We start from the raw sequence: 16,500 nt of genomic DNA, 5'->3' as shown, positions 1-16,500 counted from the left end.
CTTCGAAGGTTCTTAGTTGTGGGTTTTGCTGGCCAACTTTGTACAAGGATGCAAGTGAACTTGTGAAGAGATGCGACGAATGTCAAAGTGCGGGTGGAATTTCGAAGAAAGATGAGATGCCTCTCAATACCATTCTTGAAGTTGATATTTTTGATGTGTGGGGCATTGATTTCATGGGACCATTTGTTAGTTCGTGTGGGAACACATACATTCTAGTAGCAGTTGACTATGTCTCAAAGTGGGTTGAAGCCATTGCTTTACCCAACAATGAGGCCCGGAGTGTTGTTACATTTCTCAAGAAGAACATTTTTACTAGGTTTGGAACTCTTCGAGCAATCATAAGTGATGGGGGATTCCATTTTTGTAATCGAGCTTTTGACAATTTGCTTGCAAAGTATGGTGTCAATCACAAAGTTTCTACTTCTTATCATCCTCAGGCGAGTGGCCAAGTTGAAGTCTCAAACAGGGAAATCAAGAGTATATTGTCAAAGACGGTCAATACAAATAGGACCGATTGGTCAAAGAAGTTGGATGATGCTCTATGGGATTATAGGACTACTTACAAGACTCTGATTGGTATGTCTCCGTACCGGTTAGTGTTTGGGAATGCTTGCCATCTACCGGTTGAGTTAGAGCACAAGTCCATGTGAGCTTTGAGGAAGCTGAATCTTGAATAAGATGTGACAACAAATCTTCGTGTGGAGCAGCTTAATGAACTTGATGAATTTTGATTCCATGCCTACTCCAGTTCGTCCTTGTACAAGGACAAGATGAAGTACCTTCATGATGAGTATTCTAGTGGCAAGGAGTTCTCATGAGTGGTGGGGTCAAGCCACCAATATAGCCTAGGAGATAGGAAGAGAGTTCTCATGAGTGGTGGGGTCTAGCCTGCTGCAAACAAAGGTCTCCCACCCTTTTGCCTCGAACTTCAGTGTTCGCCTCAAAATTTGGACTCCTGTTGTCGACCATGCTGGGGTGGTACCTGGGAGTGCCAAGTACTCTGCTACCCATAGACGGGAATCCTCACCCAATGCTACCTTTTCTAAGTATAATGTTTCATCCTCCCCTGGAAAGCCCAGGTAGTCATTGATTGTCTTGCCATCAAGCTTCACTGTCAAGTTCTGCACCTTAGTCACTTTCGTGCCCATTTTTATGCGGGAAACATTAGCGTAGAACTCCTTGACTAGGTGCTCATTTGCCTCCTCAACATTGCCTGTAAAGTAATCCCAGTCCGGTCTCTCTCTGAATTACTTCTGCACATTAGGATTGTGAGGCAAAAGATCCTTGTCAATGAATCTCCGTTCAAGTATCAACTTCCTCTCGGGCAACCACTCTCAGAATTTGTGGTAAGCAATCTCACTGACAAATCTCCTTTTCCACACCTCGGGGTTTCTAGTTCTCTCCACACACCCGGGTTGTGGCACACCCCCTCCCTCTTCATCCGGAACCTCATCGTCGACAGGATCCTCTCCAGGTGATGAACCAATAGGAGAAGTAGATGTTGCACTGTCACTAACCTCAGCTGAGCCCTCAGACGACTCAGAAGAAATTGGAACTGAAGCTTGAGCAGTAGGAGTGCCTGGAGGTGTATCTCTCAATCTATGCCTCTCCGGCCAGTCAGGAACATACTCTGGCACTGAATCAGAGTCTGATGCCTCCTGGGAAGGCAAATACTCACTTCCCGACTGGGAAGCAGCTCTATCCGCAGCCTTTCTTGACTTTCTGGTATCCTTGATTGCCTGTCGGGCTTAGGGGGTCAATCTGATCATACCTTATCCCTTACCCCGGGAGGACTCTCCTTTTTCCTTTTGTTTTACACCACCGCCTAGTGATTTAACCATTATCTGTAAGTGGAATTCAGTTAAAGCTTGTTAGTATCACAATATTAGAAAAATCAGTGAATATTGTAATTGCAGACAACTGACTGCGGACCGCATGAAATGCAATGCAGCCGCAAAGGGACCACTGCGGACCGCACAAAATGGCACCGCAGTCCATGGTTCTACACTCAGTCATCAATCTCTCCAGTCTCACCCACGGGCTCACAATGTCATGAAAACTGACCCAGAACAATGATATGATGTATCAATAAGTAACAACTAAACTGTGATATAATATGAATGCGTGGATGTGACTGAGTATGAAATATCAATGAATTCAATGATATGACAGCAAGAAACGACCATTATGGGTCCCAACAATATCAGCATAATACCTAAACATGATATCTAGCATGATATACAACTCATTCATTTTATCACATGGTGAAAATACAGATATCAATAAAATAGGGCCACTATTCAGTGCCTTGAAAATAATAGAGTCACAATTCATAGGGTGCACGCACACACGCCCGTCACCTAGCTTGTGCGTCACCCCAACATCAATCACATAGCACGTAATTTGGGATTATATACCCTCATCACTAAGTTTAGAAGAGTTACTTATCTTAAACAAGCCGATTCCGACACCGAGTAAACCAAGCGATGCTCCAAGAATCCCATCACGCGCATTTCGACCTCCGAACGACTCAAAACTAATCAAAAATAATTCAAATACATCAAATAATGCTAAAGGAACCAATCCCAATCGAAAAAGGTCGAATCTTTAATCAAAAGCCCAAAATCGGCCAAAAAGTCCAACCTGGGCCCGCACCTCGGAACCCGATAAAACTCACAAAATCCGTTAACCAATTCAATAACGAGTTCATCCATACTAGTTTCACTCAAATCCAACTCAGAATCAGTGTTCAAAACTTAAAAATTCATATTATGAAACTTTAGGCCAAAACCCTCAATTTCTTCTCTAAAATTCATCTAAAAAAAGCTAAAATCTAAGATAGATTCATATAATATAATCAAAATCAAGTAGAAAATACTTATCCCAATTCATATGCTGAAAATCGCCTAAAAAATTGCCCAATTCGGAGCTCCCCAACTCAAAATATGTTAAATACACAAAAATCGCATTTTAACAATATTCTGCATCGTTTCTTGTGTCAAAAGATCTCAAAACTCACTTTTGATACCTCTAATGGATTCCTTGTGAAATTCTAGTCAAGATAGGCTCTTGAATCACTCAATTTGACCTTATATTGAAGGAGATATGTTGGTTTCAATATTTAAAAATAGTGCATATTTTTAAATACGCAGCAGGGACAATTTCGTAATTTAATCTGAAAAATCTGGCGATTCAATTCTTTGTAAAATGACCATAAAATTCTCATACGATGTCCAAATTTGACGATTCTTTTTGCTATGGCTCCATAATTACGATACAGATCTAATAATTCAATAAAATAGAAATCGGAGCTCATTTGTTCAATGTGGTACCATTTATGCTTAAAGAAATGACGTCGAAACATAAGAAAAACGAGCGTAATACAACCCAAACCTATCCGAAACTCACCTGAGCCCCTTGGAACTCCGTCTAAACATATCAAAAAGTTCCATATCATAACACAGACCTACTCGAGGCCTCAAAAACACACATAACAATATCGAAACAACGAAATGCACCTCAAATCAAACTTAATGATCTTTTGAACTTTCGACTTCCAAAACTTACGCCGAAACATATCAAATCAACTTGGAATGAACCCAAGTTTTGCACACAAGTCCTAATACATCATACAGAGCTACTCGTGCCCCCAAACTACCAAGCGAAGTGCAAATGCTCAAAACGACCGGTCGGGTCATTACATATGTATATAAAAGTGATACACATTTGCTACATAAAATGATATTTATGTGATATACAAATGATACACAATGATACACATTATTTTTTTTCATGTTTATCTTCTACTTCGAATTTTCAGTTCAAACTCCCTCAAAACTCTACCAAATCCTTCCAAAACTGAGATTCAACTCCTTAAGATGTACTAAATTTATTCCAACAACACCCACTCACAAGAAGCAAAAAAAAATGACATTTTTGGTCACAAATAGTTAATTGGCTAATACTTATAGTATATGGCTAATATTTATAATATTTTATGAATTGGCCAATTTTTATAATAACTTACTTATAGGGGGGATGTAACTGGTGATTTCCCTATGTAAAATAAAAGCTTCCATGGATATGGTACTTAAAATATTTGTACTCCAACAAAATTGGCAACACCAAAACGAAAACAAATGAAAAGGTGTGGTGGTATCACGATAGCATGGTTGGTCGGTCAAGTTTTTTTTTAGCCAAAAGTTTTTTTCTTTTCTCACAGTTAAGTGTTTGACAAACTTTTAGAATGAAAAAAATTGATTTTAAGTAGAAGCAAAGGTAGTTTTTAAGAAGTAATAAAAAGTAGTTTCTTCCTAAAAAATACTTTTTTTAAAAATATTTTTGAGAAAAATATATTTAGAAGTATTTTTTTAAAAATTTGATCAAAACACTAACTGTTGTTTAAAAATGTTATTTAAATTAATTAGTCAAATATAAAATACTTCTTATCAATCATACTTTTTTGAAAAATACTTTTCGAAATAAATCTGATTTTAGAAATTTTCGTGAAACAAGCTATATAGGTGGGGGCAATGCCATCTTAGCCAATTAATGCTTATTGCTTGACTTAAATGGTGAGGAATGGAGCGCCATTCCAATAAACGGGTTTGTCAGATTTTTTTTTTTTATTAATGGTGAAGGCGCGCCACACATGTGAGCCTTTTTCTTGTAATATTAACGCCCCTCAAGGTGACGGACCATTAAGTGTAATTTAAGAAGAAGGCGCGCTAAGTAATTGCACCTTCAATGTAAATTTTAAAATCAATTAAAGGTGTTATGGGCTAACGCGCCTTCTTTATATTTTTTGTTTACACAAAAGGCTCAATAGGGTAACACGCCTTCAGTTGAATTAAATATCCTGACGCCAATTTGACTGATCTGGCAATTCATCTTTATTAAAAGCGTGTTCGTTGACTGCGCCTTTAGTGTTTATACTGAAGATGCGCTTGATGATCGTTCCTTCAGTGTAAATGTTGAAGGTGTGCTCTTTAAATGAGCTCTCCTTGTAGATGTTAAACCCAGACCTTTCTTCTCCATTTCAGTTGAAATCCTCCATTGCTAACCGAAAATTTCTTCAAGTTTCACCAGAGAATAACCTATTTCGGCCACACACAAAAAAAATTACACTATTTTCGGAACAACTAGTAACAGGGCTATTCAAGTAAGTTTTATTGCTCCCAATTTTATTTTTTCCCTAAATTTTAAAGAGATTCTTGTTATTTGGTTATGGTTTATTTGTTTTCTATTTTGATGAAAATAGCAAAATGACATAATTAAAGATTCCAATTTAGCATTTTGTTTCTCAGCTTGTATACTTAATTACGTATCAAATGCTTGTGTTGTACATGGTTTCATTTATTGTTTTATTTTTCATTTTTCATTTAGTGCTATGATGGTTTTTTGTTGGGTAGGAGTTGTTTTTTGTTGGGTGGGTGATTTTTGTGTGGATGTTAAAATTTTGATAAATTCAGTTTTTACTTTTCTAAAAGTTTGATTGAACATACCAAAAGGAAATATCTCAACCTTAATCCATACCAAATTTAAATTTTGCAATAAATATTTGTCACAAAAAAGAACAGATTTTTCTCACTTATGGAGGAAAAGTCTTCTTATTTAAAATAAATATTACAATTGTTACTCCATATGAGTTGCTTCGATTTTTTATTATTAAGCTCCAAGATTTAAAATATAATTAAAACGTTATCAACATAATCGTACCATTACGATATGTCGCTTATTGTTTAGTTATACCAAAGTAAAACACTAAAAAATAATGCAGAGAAATGAGAATGATTTCTCAACATATAAAATATCTTACTCCATACCAACTGCATCCTATATGAATTTTGATTATGTCCAAGTTTAAATATTAGCAAAAACATCGCTTTAAATTTATTTCTTTGTTGTGAAACAAATTAAATATTTAGTAGTAGTTGAGTGTGTAGTATTGAAATGCCTAATTTATTCAATAATTTGTACACATGATTTACGTAGATTATATAGTATTATATTTCTTGAGGTAATAAATTATATAAGCGGAAAAGGGTATTGCTTTTAGTAAAATTTATAATGCTAAATTTCAGAAGTTAATAATAATTATATTAAAATTTATCCAAAAAAATACATGCAAAGTGAATGATCAGCGATCAACGGAAACAAGGAGTGCTGTGCTGGAGCTGTTTGTGTCACCAAAAGGGTTACAAATCGAGGAGCCGAGTGAAAACTGTACTCCTAGAAGTATGCAAAGTGAGCTAAACAGAGTAGATGCAGATCTATCACTGGGCAAAGGCAAATCGAAGGAAATTATAGCTACTCCCGCAGCTGAGCGAGCTATAATTGACGGATCTGGGCAAAAGGAAGTACAAACACAAGGAGTGAAACAGAATAAGAATGTAACAGTACCATGCAGTTCAGGTACTGTTAAAGACGGCGAGCAAGGGGAAGCAAGGAAGATGACCATGGACCAATCCTGGGCAAAACGTGGTTGCAGGGAACAAATTGGCTATGAAAGGGATGAATTTACAGTACATAGCTCCAACAGTTCAAAATGGGGAAAAAATCGCGAAGCTAGAAATTGAAGATGTTGAACTAGAAACTGAGAAATGGAGTTATGCTATTGTTCTATATGTGATTGGGGAAACACCTACAATTGGAGCTATGGATCGATTTCTGACCTCAGTGGGTAAGTTTTCAGTGAAACCACAAATCTTCTACCATAATGAAGGATATTTTGTAATAAGGTTCACTAATTTAGAGGAGAGGGATCAGGTGTTGTACTCTGGGCCACATACGATTAATAACAAGCCTATGATAATGAAGGTTTGGTCGGATGATTTTAATGTATATGATGAGGTCCTGAAAACCATTCCCCTATGGGTGAGGTTTCCAAACTTACCCATAAATTGCTGGGGCATGAAAGCTTTAAGTAAGATAAGCAGCACATTGGGAAATCCAATATATGCATATGAATGTACTACTGGTTCAGTTAGGATTTCTTATGCACGTATGCTGATAGAAATGGACATCACAAAGCCTCTACCTAGATATGTGAAGCTACAGGATCATAAGGGGAGGTTAATCCAGCAGGAAGTCACCTATGATTGGGAGCCAAATTACTGCACAAAATGTCTGAAAATTGGACATGATTGTGCAGAGATTAAAACAGTACAACTCCAAAGAGTGGTGCAGCAGATGAAGATCATAAAAAATAAGCAAGTATGGCTCAGAACTGACAGACAACATGATAATGTGAAGAAGGCTGAAGTACAACAGGAAGCAACAGTGATTAATCAACAGAGTGAACCAGATCCAATAAACAATGATGCTCAGAGAAAGGAAGAGGGGTGGATAACTGTCCTAGGAAAATTAGCAGCAAGGGCAGCTAAAGCTAAACAAGCTGAGGATCAGGAGATATTGGGAAGCAATGGATTCCAAAACCTAGCAATAAATCAAGCATATGATGAGCCAGGTACAAGTACAATGCAAGAGAGGAGTTCAGAGGTGCAGGGGCTGTATCACCACCCATACTTTATACCTGTATGAGTGTGATAACTTGGAATGTGAGGGGACTGAATAAGACTTATAAGCAAACGGAGATAAAAGAATTTATAAAAGGGAATAATAAAGCAATAATAACTTTAGTAGAGCATAGGGTAAAAAATCAAAAAGAGAATGCAGTGATAAAGAAGCTAGCACTTGGTTGGGAATGGATTTCCAACTCAAGTATAAACCATAAAAGCAGAATCTGGCTCATGTGGGATCCCAGGATATACACTTTTGAGCCAGTGGAAATAGAGGAGCAACTGATACATGGTCAAGTCAGAGTTATTGCAAAAGCTGTTATGTTTGGTTTTTCAGCAATATATGGATTACATACTGTTAAAGACAGGTTGAAGCTATGGGACAAGATGAGGCAAATCCACAGCATACAACAAGGACCTTGGCTAGCTATGGGAGATTATAATGCTGTTGTACATCCACAAGATAGACTATGTGGTACAGAGGTCCAAGATATGGAAACAAAAGATTTTAAGGAGTATATAAGGGATACAGGAATGAATGAGCTGCAGTATGTGGGGAGGAACTACACCTGGACTAATAATCATACCTATAGCAGAATTGACAGGGGACTTGTAAATACTACTTGGATGATGACAATGCCAAATGTGAAAGTTCAGGTGCTGGAACCAATGGTATCTGATCACTCACCACTAAAGCTAGAAATCTGTTAGGCACAAGGAAAGAAGAATAGGCCTTTCAAGTTCTTTAACTGTATTGCTGACCACCCTCAGTTCATGCAACACATTGAAGAAGCTTGGAAGGATAGGAGCACAAATGGTAGAATGCAGACAGTATGGAACAATCTTAAAGGGGTAAAAGAAGCTATCAAGAGCCTAAATACTCAGCATTACAAAGGGGTCGATGGAAATATCAAAGAGATAAGGAGGGAGCTGCAGGGAATACAAGAGGAAATGAGCTCAAAGCTGCAGAATAAGGAGCTAATTGACAAAGAAAAAGAACTGAAGGGTGAATTAGAAAAATGGGGAAAGATAGAAGAAAGCATATACAAGCAAAAGTCAAGAGTGCAATGGTTGAAGCTGGGAGATTCTAATTCAGCCTACTTCTATGCACAAATGAAGAACATGAATCACTTGAATGGAATCCAAAGCTTAACAAATGAGGTGGGAACTCAGCTCATAATGGAGGAAGATATAGAAGCAGAGATACTAGGATACTATAAAAAATTGCTTGGATCAAGAGCAGACAACATACCAGCCATCAATCCAAATACCATGAAGCAGGGAACAACATTAAATAGAGACCAACAGGTTCAGCTAATAAAGCCAGTCTCCAAGGAGGAAGTGTGGGAAGCCATGAAGGGTATCAATGACCTTAAAACACCTGGTTATGATGGGTTTAATGCCTTATTTTTCAAGAAGACTTGGCAGATTGTAGGTGAGGATATAACAATGGAAGTGTTGGAATTCTTTGAAACAGCACATATGCATAAACCTATCAACTGCACAGCAATAACTTTAATGCCTAAAGTCAGAAACCCTGTGAGTATTAAAGAATATAGGCCTATCTCATGTTGCACAGTTCTATACAAAGTGATCTCCAAGGGTATAACCAGGAGATTGCAGGAAGTTATGGAGGACTTAGTAGACAACACACAATCAGCTTTTGTGCCTGGAAGAGTGATAGCTGATAACATAATTCTAAGCCATGAATTAGTGAAAGGCTATGGAAGAAGAGGAGTATCACCCAGATGTATGATGAAACTGAATATGCAGAAAGCTTATGACTCAATTGAATGGCCATTCATGGAGCAAGTTCTAAATGCATTGGCTTTTCCTGAAAAATTTGTGAAATGGGTTATGACATGCATGGAGACTGTGACTTATACTGTGATGATAAATGGAAGCCTGAAAAAATCATTTGAGGCCAAGAAGGGGTTAAGGCAAGGAGACCCTATGTCTCCATTTTTTGTTTATGCTGGCAATGGAGTACTTAACAAGAAGCCTCAAAACACTGAACCAGATACCAGATTTCAACTACTATCCTAAGTGTGCAAAGATGAAAATCTTGCAGCTTGGATTTGCTGATGACCTTTTATTGTTTTGCAGGGGTGATATAGGCTCAATAAAGCTCTTGTTCCAATGCTTCATGGAGTTCTCAAATGCTTCTGGCCTGATGATCAATAAACACAAGAGTTCCATCTTTTTTGGTGGAGTATCACAAGCTGATCAGGAGGAAATCCTAGAGTTTCTAGGAATTCAAAAGGGTAAGCTGCCAGTAAGGTACCTAGGTGCCCCACTAAGTTCAAAAAGAGTATCCATAGTCCAGTGCCAACCTCTAATTGACAAGATAATGGGAAGAATAGAGTCATGGACTACCAAATTTCTATCTTATGCTGGCAGAGTCCAACTGATAAAAAGTGTGTTGTTCTCTATACAGACATACTAGGCACAAGTTTTTGTGTTGCCTAAAAAGATTACAAAGTTAATTGAAGCAATGTGTAGAAGTTTTTTGTGGACTGGCGAAGGAAGTATATCGAAGAAGGCTCTACTGGCATGGGAGAAAGTTTGCTTGCCTAAATCTGCAGGAGGCTTCAACATTATGAATATAGCTGTGTGGAACAAGGTTGCCATCTGTAAGCAATTCTGGAATTTGTGCAAGGAGAAAAAGAAACTGTGGATCCAGTGGATACATAGCTACTACATCAAAGGAAGACACATATGTGATGTTCAACTAAAACAAGCATCGTGGATAGTGAATAAGATCTTAAAAGCAAGGAGACATTCATGGATGCAGGACTCAGCTATGAAGCCATCATGAATATGCAAAGCCGCTCAATCAAAAACATATATCACAGGTTGCGTGGAAGATTTGAAAAAGTTAGTTGGAGAAGGATAGTCTGCCATAATACAGGATGCCCACTATGGACATTTATTCTAATTGTGGCAGCTCATGGGAAGCTATACACAAAGGATAGATTGCAGAAGTGGGGATTGCAGGTGGATCAGAAGTGTGTATTGTGCAACCAAGCCAATGAAACTATACAACACTTGTTTTTTGAATGCACATATGCGAAAGCATTGTGGAGCGCGTTGTTAACATGGCAAGGAATTAGAAGACATGTAGCTGGTTGGGATGACGAATTACGATGGGCTGAAAAGAAGACTAAAAGAAATACAGCTGCTGCAGAGTTGTATAAAATGGCAGTAGCAGCAATAGTATACCATGTATGGAAAGAAATGAATACTAAATTTTTCAAGCAAAGGTGACAGGTTGGGAAGCAATGAGTAAGGAGATCATTCAAGAGATACATTGTCGAAGTACCAAACATACGGCGGGGATACTACATAGACTAGATTGGTACCCAGTGTAATAGTTAGATATAAGTGTATATAACAGCATATGAGGAGGGGGTGAAGTATAGGAAAGAAGGTTATCTTGTAAGGATTTTTTGACTTACTTGTAAATATTTTCCCTGGTAATACAAAGTTTAATTACCGAAAAAAATGAGTCAAGTTATTCAACTCATAAGCTACCTAATAACAATTTTATCCGCATTTTATATATTTTCTAATTTTTTAAATATTGTATCTTACATTAACCCTAATGTGATAATTGACTAGACCTTAATAATACAAAATATAACATACATAAACGGTAAGTTAAGTAACAGTTGATGTGAAGGAATAAGATGGGGATATTTTTAATCTTCGTCACTGTCAAGTATAACCATGTATTCTTCTTTGCCAACATCATCTTCATCGTCCTCTTCGTCCTCGGCTTCTTCCTCGGATTCTAGATCCCGATTATCACGTAGGTCTTGAACTTCTTGGGTAAAGCTAAAATCACCATAGACATGATTTCGGCAATAATATGGCACTCCATAGTCCAATATTTGTGGTAAATATTTTGGAAGTCCTAGCCATTCTTCAATTGTTGGGTATACTAAATGTTTGATCGCGATGCAATTTTGTATTTTCTAATACGTCCCAATGATCTTCTTCACTCCCCTCCACCATGTTTAGTTCATTCAAAGTATGAAATGTGTCTAGTACTTTTTCCATCTTTAAGATTTCTTTCATCAAGTGCTGGATAACTAGTGTTTCATCTCTGAACTTGCATTCTTGAAAAGTTGCTGAAACTGTTTGTGGTATAATGAGGTTGTGCCAGTGACATAACACCTCATAGTCACGCCTCTTCGAATATAACTCAACCCACTGAAGTTTTCACCCCAAACTCGAACTCCTTCAGGCTTTGTTGAGGGTGCAGTACCTTCAATAATGTGTCATGCTACTCCGATATCTATATAGATATAAATAGGTTAATTTTGTAAGGGGCGAAGAATACCATACCACTTCTTACCCGGAATATCAGTATAACAATCTAGCATATTTTTTTCAAAATATGGTTCAATTCTATTTTATATTCCATCTCATTGTGAATACATATTATCTTTCTTCTGCCTTTTTGCGGATTAGTATGTCGTTGCATTTCATCTTAAATGGCGGCTCTCATCACCGAGTGGCTGAAATGGTTCTTGATATGTCTCAAAGTATTTCGTCGTGATGTAGTATTCATGCACTAGATCGTGTGCGATCCTATTCATATGTTCAGTGACTTTCAACACGTGTAAACATGGCATGTGGTAGGCTTGCCACTTTCGGCATTCACATGTCCTCCTTGAAAAATTAATAACATGTTTTCTACCACCACAACCTTCATGCCTCCATGTTTCAGCCTCGAATACACCTCTTTCTCTAATATAAGTTGTTACTCTGTGATTTTTCGACTTTTAACTCATAATTTTTGAACGTTTTTTTCACTATTGGAGGCCATACCTCTTGATCATCGATGAGTGACTGGCCAAACTGTTTTTTGGACAGGAACCTCTCAACTAACTGCCCATATGTCATCCTAATCATGGCAGTGACTGGTAACCCCTGAGATTTTTTCAAAAAATCATTGAATGATTCAAAGAGGTTGGTCATCAAGATGCCCCATCTTCTACCTCTGCCGCGATAAATTGTCCACTTGTCTAATGCGATATCCATGAGGTATGTGTAAGCAGCTTGATACAAACACGGAAGCAAAAATAAGAATAACACAACTAAAAAGCGAGAAAGATAGAATTTAGCGAAGAACTAGTTTGAGAAATTGAAGAACATTCGAAATCAAACACAAGTACCTTTTAATTAAATCCTAATCAACCCTAAACTATAGGATAACCCTCAAGGGGAAGAATCCCCATAAAATCCACCTTAAAAGTTTTCAATCAACAAAAGAATTCATCCATAACACTCACTCAAGGAGTTCATAATCTCAATATCAAAATAAACTAAGTCTAAAATATTATAAGTATAGCCAATAAATGTAATATAGTATTTAATTGTTGGTGAAATTACACATGTAGCCTCCCTTTTATGAAATTAATTAGAATCTAAATAGCTCGACGGCTTTGTAGATTGTATCATCCTCCCTCCCTGAAAAAAAAAATGATCCTCGAATTTGAACCTTTAAATAAAAGAAAGGGAGCTTCCATTAGTAAAATTTCAACCTGAAAATAAACAAGTGTCTCAAACTAACAAGCAAATCATATTTTAACAAATTTATGGTAAATTCAAGCATTTAAGCTAATAAATAAGACAAATATACCATTCAAACCAAAATCTAATGATACACGTGGACAAAACAAAGCGTAAAAGCGAGCCAAAATATAAGATCATTAAATACCTCCAATATACATACCAAGTGTGCCCCAATATAAGAAACATCAAGAGAAGTATTAAGTCTCGTAGCTTTATAAAGTCTAAGCATAAGCATAAGTCAATTAAACAAGTTAGTCTTGAATTCAAGTAGACATGAGAACTCAAGAATAAAAGTGGTATGTTCAAAAAACCAAGGCTCTTGGCTTCACCAATATTATCATTCAAGAAAGATTTAATATGTTTTTTTGTAAACTCATTACACCAATCCACACGAAAGTTATCAACTTGTTTTAAACTCAAAGCACTAGTGTAGTGGAACAAATTAACTCTATCAAATATATGAGTGGAAAAAGTTACAAAGTTTACACCAAGTAAAGAATTTTCTTCTTTTTTAAATGTTTAGCTTACAAAACAATCTCATTAGTAATCTCAAACGACTTCTCAAAAATGGAACCTTTGATTGGTAAATCCAAATCAAATTCAAAAGATTTCATCTCACAATCAAACAAGAAAGAATCAAATGGCTTAAAGCTTGATACATTACCACTCAATTTACCTTCAAATAATCAATCATCCCCAATTAAAAATTTCAAAATAGAAAGCATGAACAACAGGAATCAATGGATCAAACTCAACAAAATCACATAAGATGCAACCTTTACGCTTTCCTCAAACTCAATCAATGATTCTTCATAAGCAAATAGATCATTCAGACCATCAAAATAACTTGAATCACTGCCTAGTAGATCTTTACAACTCAAAGAATTATTAGAATCAATAAATGTACCCAAACTAACACTTGAAACGTCACTATGCTCATCACAAGAATAAAGGGTGTTAGGTTTAGCAAACATACCTTGATGCACTTCTAAAGATTCTATTTTACCTCCTTGAAAAATGGAAGAATCTTCACTTTTGGATAGGGTAGATACAATCACCTCACTTGGAGTTCTTTCTTGAAGATTTCTACTTGAATTTTTCTTCAAAGATACACAATAAGCCAAATAAATAGCAAGAAAAGCATTAGTCATGAAAGAATTATAAGAAGAATGTTCCTCACTTGAACTCTCTTGTTTTGTTTCTTTTCCTTCTTTCTTGGCTCTATCACTCAATTCTTTCATATGCCTATAGTCTTCACTCATTTGAAATGGAGTCAAAGGACCAAGGACTATATTTTTGCCATTTTTCTCAAAAGAATATTTATTAGTCCTTCCATCATGTAGAGCATCCTTTTCATATCGCCATGGCCTCCACAACAATAAATGACATGCTTGCATGGACATCACATCACAAAGAATATTTGTATGCGATAAAAATCAGAGGGTTCGATCTTATAGTCATTATGACGCTTCGTAGGCACGTCTCCAAAGGCTCGAGACAATGGTCGAGGTTCAACCCCGATGGGTTATCAAATTTGACCTCGGGGTAGTGCAGATCGGTAGTTATAATGGAAAAATAGAAAGTTTCCAAGGCATGTGGTTAAAGCTGACCAAGGCTATTAGACTAGTTTAAGCCCGTACTGTGGCATTAAATGGTTGTACCAGCCATATATCTTTGTATAAATGCATTTGTACTATGTTTGGAATCCCCCTCATATATAAAGGGGAACCTTGTCATTTTGTAAGAGACAACACACAACATTCAATACAAGAACAAGAACATTCTCTGCTCTCTAACTTAAACACATTCTCCCTTGATTCTATTACTTACATTTATTGCTTGCATTTATTGTATTTCATCAATTGTTCTTCATTTATTACTCATTATTGATCATAAAGAGCCTTCATCAAAACTCTCAAAACTATTAGTCATTCATCAGCTGTCCACAGCTCAGCATCTAGCTCGACCTCGAGGCTCGTATAACCTGGCTCAAGGCCCAGATTGTCAATCACTCGGTTTGCTTAAATATACTGCTTTTAAGTTCTTATCTCATTTTCTAGTCTCACACTTAGCATCTACTTCCTAACAACTAGCATAAAAATAAATTACGTATTTTTAGAACCACAAAATCAAATTTAATTGTAATTACCATTTTCAAGGCAAACAGTTTGGCGCCCACCGTGGGGATAAACATAATAGTGATTGTTTTCTTGCTGGTTTGCTACAGAACGCAAGTTATCTTTCACACTTTTTCTTGTTCAAGAATCTTTGATTTCAGGTCAAAATGTCTAACTCAGTGAACGCACATGAAAATAGTGGTCTTTAGGACCATGGGGAGAATGGTGTAGTTGTTCCAGGTATTGGTGTACCACCACGAAACCCTGAGGATGCACCAGAACCAATTCCCATAGACGTGGTCTCGCGCAACGCCCAAGACGTCGACATAAGCTCCACACCAATAGGAGTATACGCCAAGAAGACAAAAAAAAGACTCAGAAAACCCCAGTCCCGGAGGAACGAGAGGTTAGCCTTCACGTCATTTTTGAAATGTTGCAGGCACAACAACTAGCAATTGCTCAACTGCAAAGCCACAAAAAAACTCCGAGCACAACAACTCCAAAAATGGTTCCTCGAGCTAAACAGGCACCGAAAAGATCGAGCAACAACGGGTCAGCAACTGACCCTGCTATTATGAAGATGCTCGAAGAACTCACAAAGAGGATCGAGTCGGGCAAAAAGATAATAGAAGCTAATGACAAGAAGGTGGAGACCTACAATTCAAGGGTCGATCAGATTCCGGGCGCACCCCCGATCCTGAAGGGTGTAGATTCAAAGAAGTTTGTGCAAAAGCCATTCCCATAAAATGCCGCTCCAAAACCCATCCCGAAGAAATTCAAAATACCCGATATTCTGAAGTACAACGGAACCTCGGACCCCAACGAGCACGTCACTGCTTACACTTGAGCGGTGAAGGGCAATGACCTGATGGACGACGAGATCGAATCTGTCCTACTAAAAAAGTTTGGGGAAACACTTTCGAAAGGGGCCATGATGTGGTATCACAACCTAGCTTCGAATTCGATAGACTCATTTGCCATGCTGGCAGATTCTTTTATAAAGGCACATGCTGGTGCCATCAAGGCTGCCACAAGGAAATCCGACGTCTTCAAAATCAAGCAAAGAGAAAACGAGATGCTGTGGGAGTTCATATCTCGCTTTCAAATGGAGCGAATAGAATTACCACCAGTCTCCGATGACTGGGCAGTACAGGCCTTCACCCAAGGCTAGAACGAACGAAGCTCATGGCTTCGAAGCAGTTGAAGCAGAATTTGGTTGAATACCCCGCCGTGACTTGGTCGGATGTCTACAACCAATATCAATCGAAGATTAGGGTCGA

Source organism: Nicotiana sylvestris, chromosome 12 (genome assembly GCF_000393655.2).
Source record: "Nicotiana sylvestris chromosome 12, ASM39365v2, whole genome shotgun sequence".
Taxonomy (NCBI): domain Eukaryota; kingdom Viridiplantae; phylum Streptophyta; class Magnoliopsida; order Solanales; family Solanaceae; genus Nicotiana; species Nicotiana sylvestris.
This window is presented reverse-complemented; position numbering follows the sequence as displayed.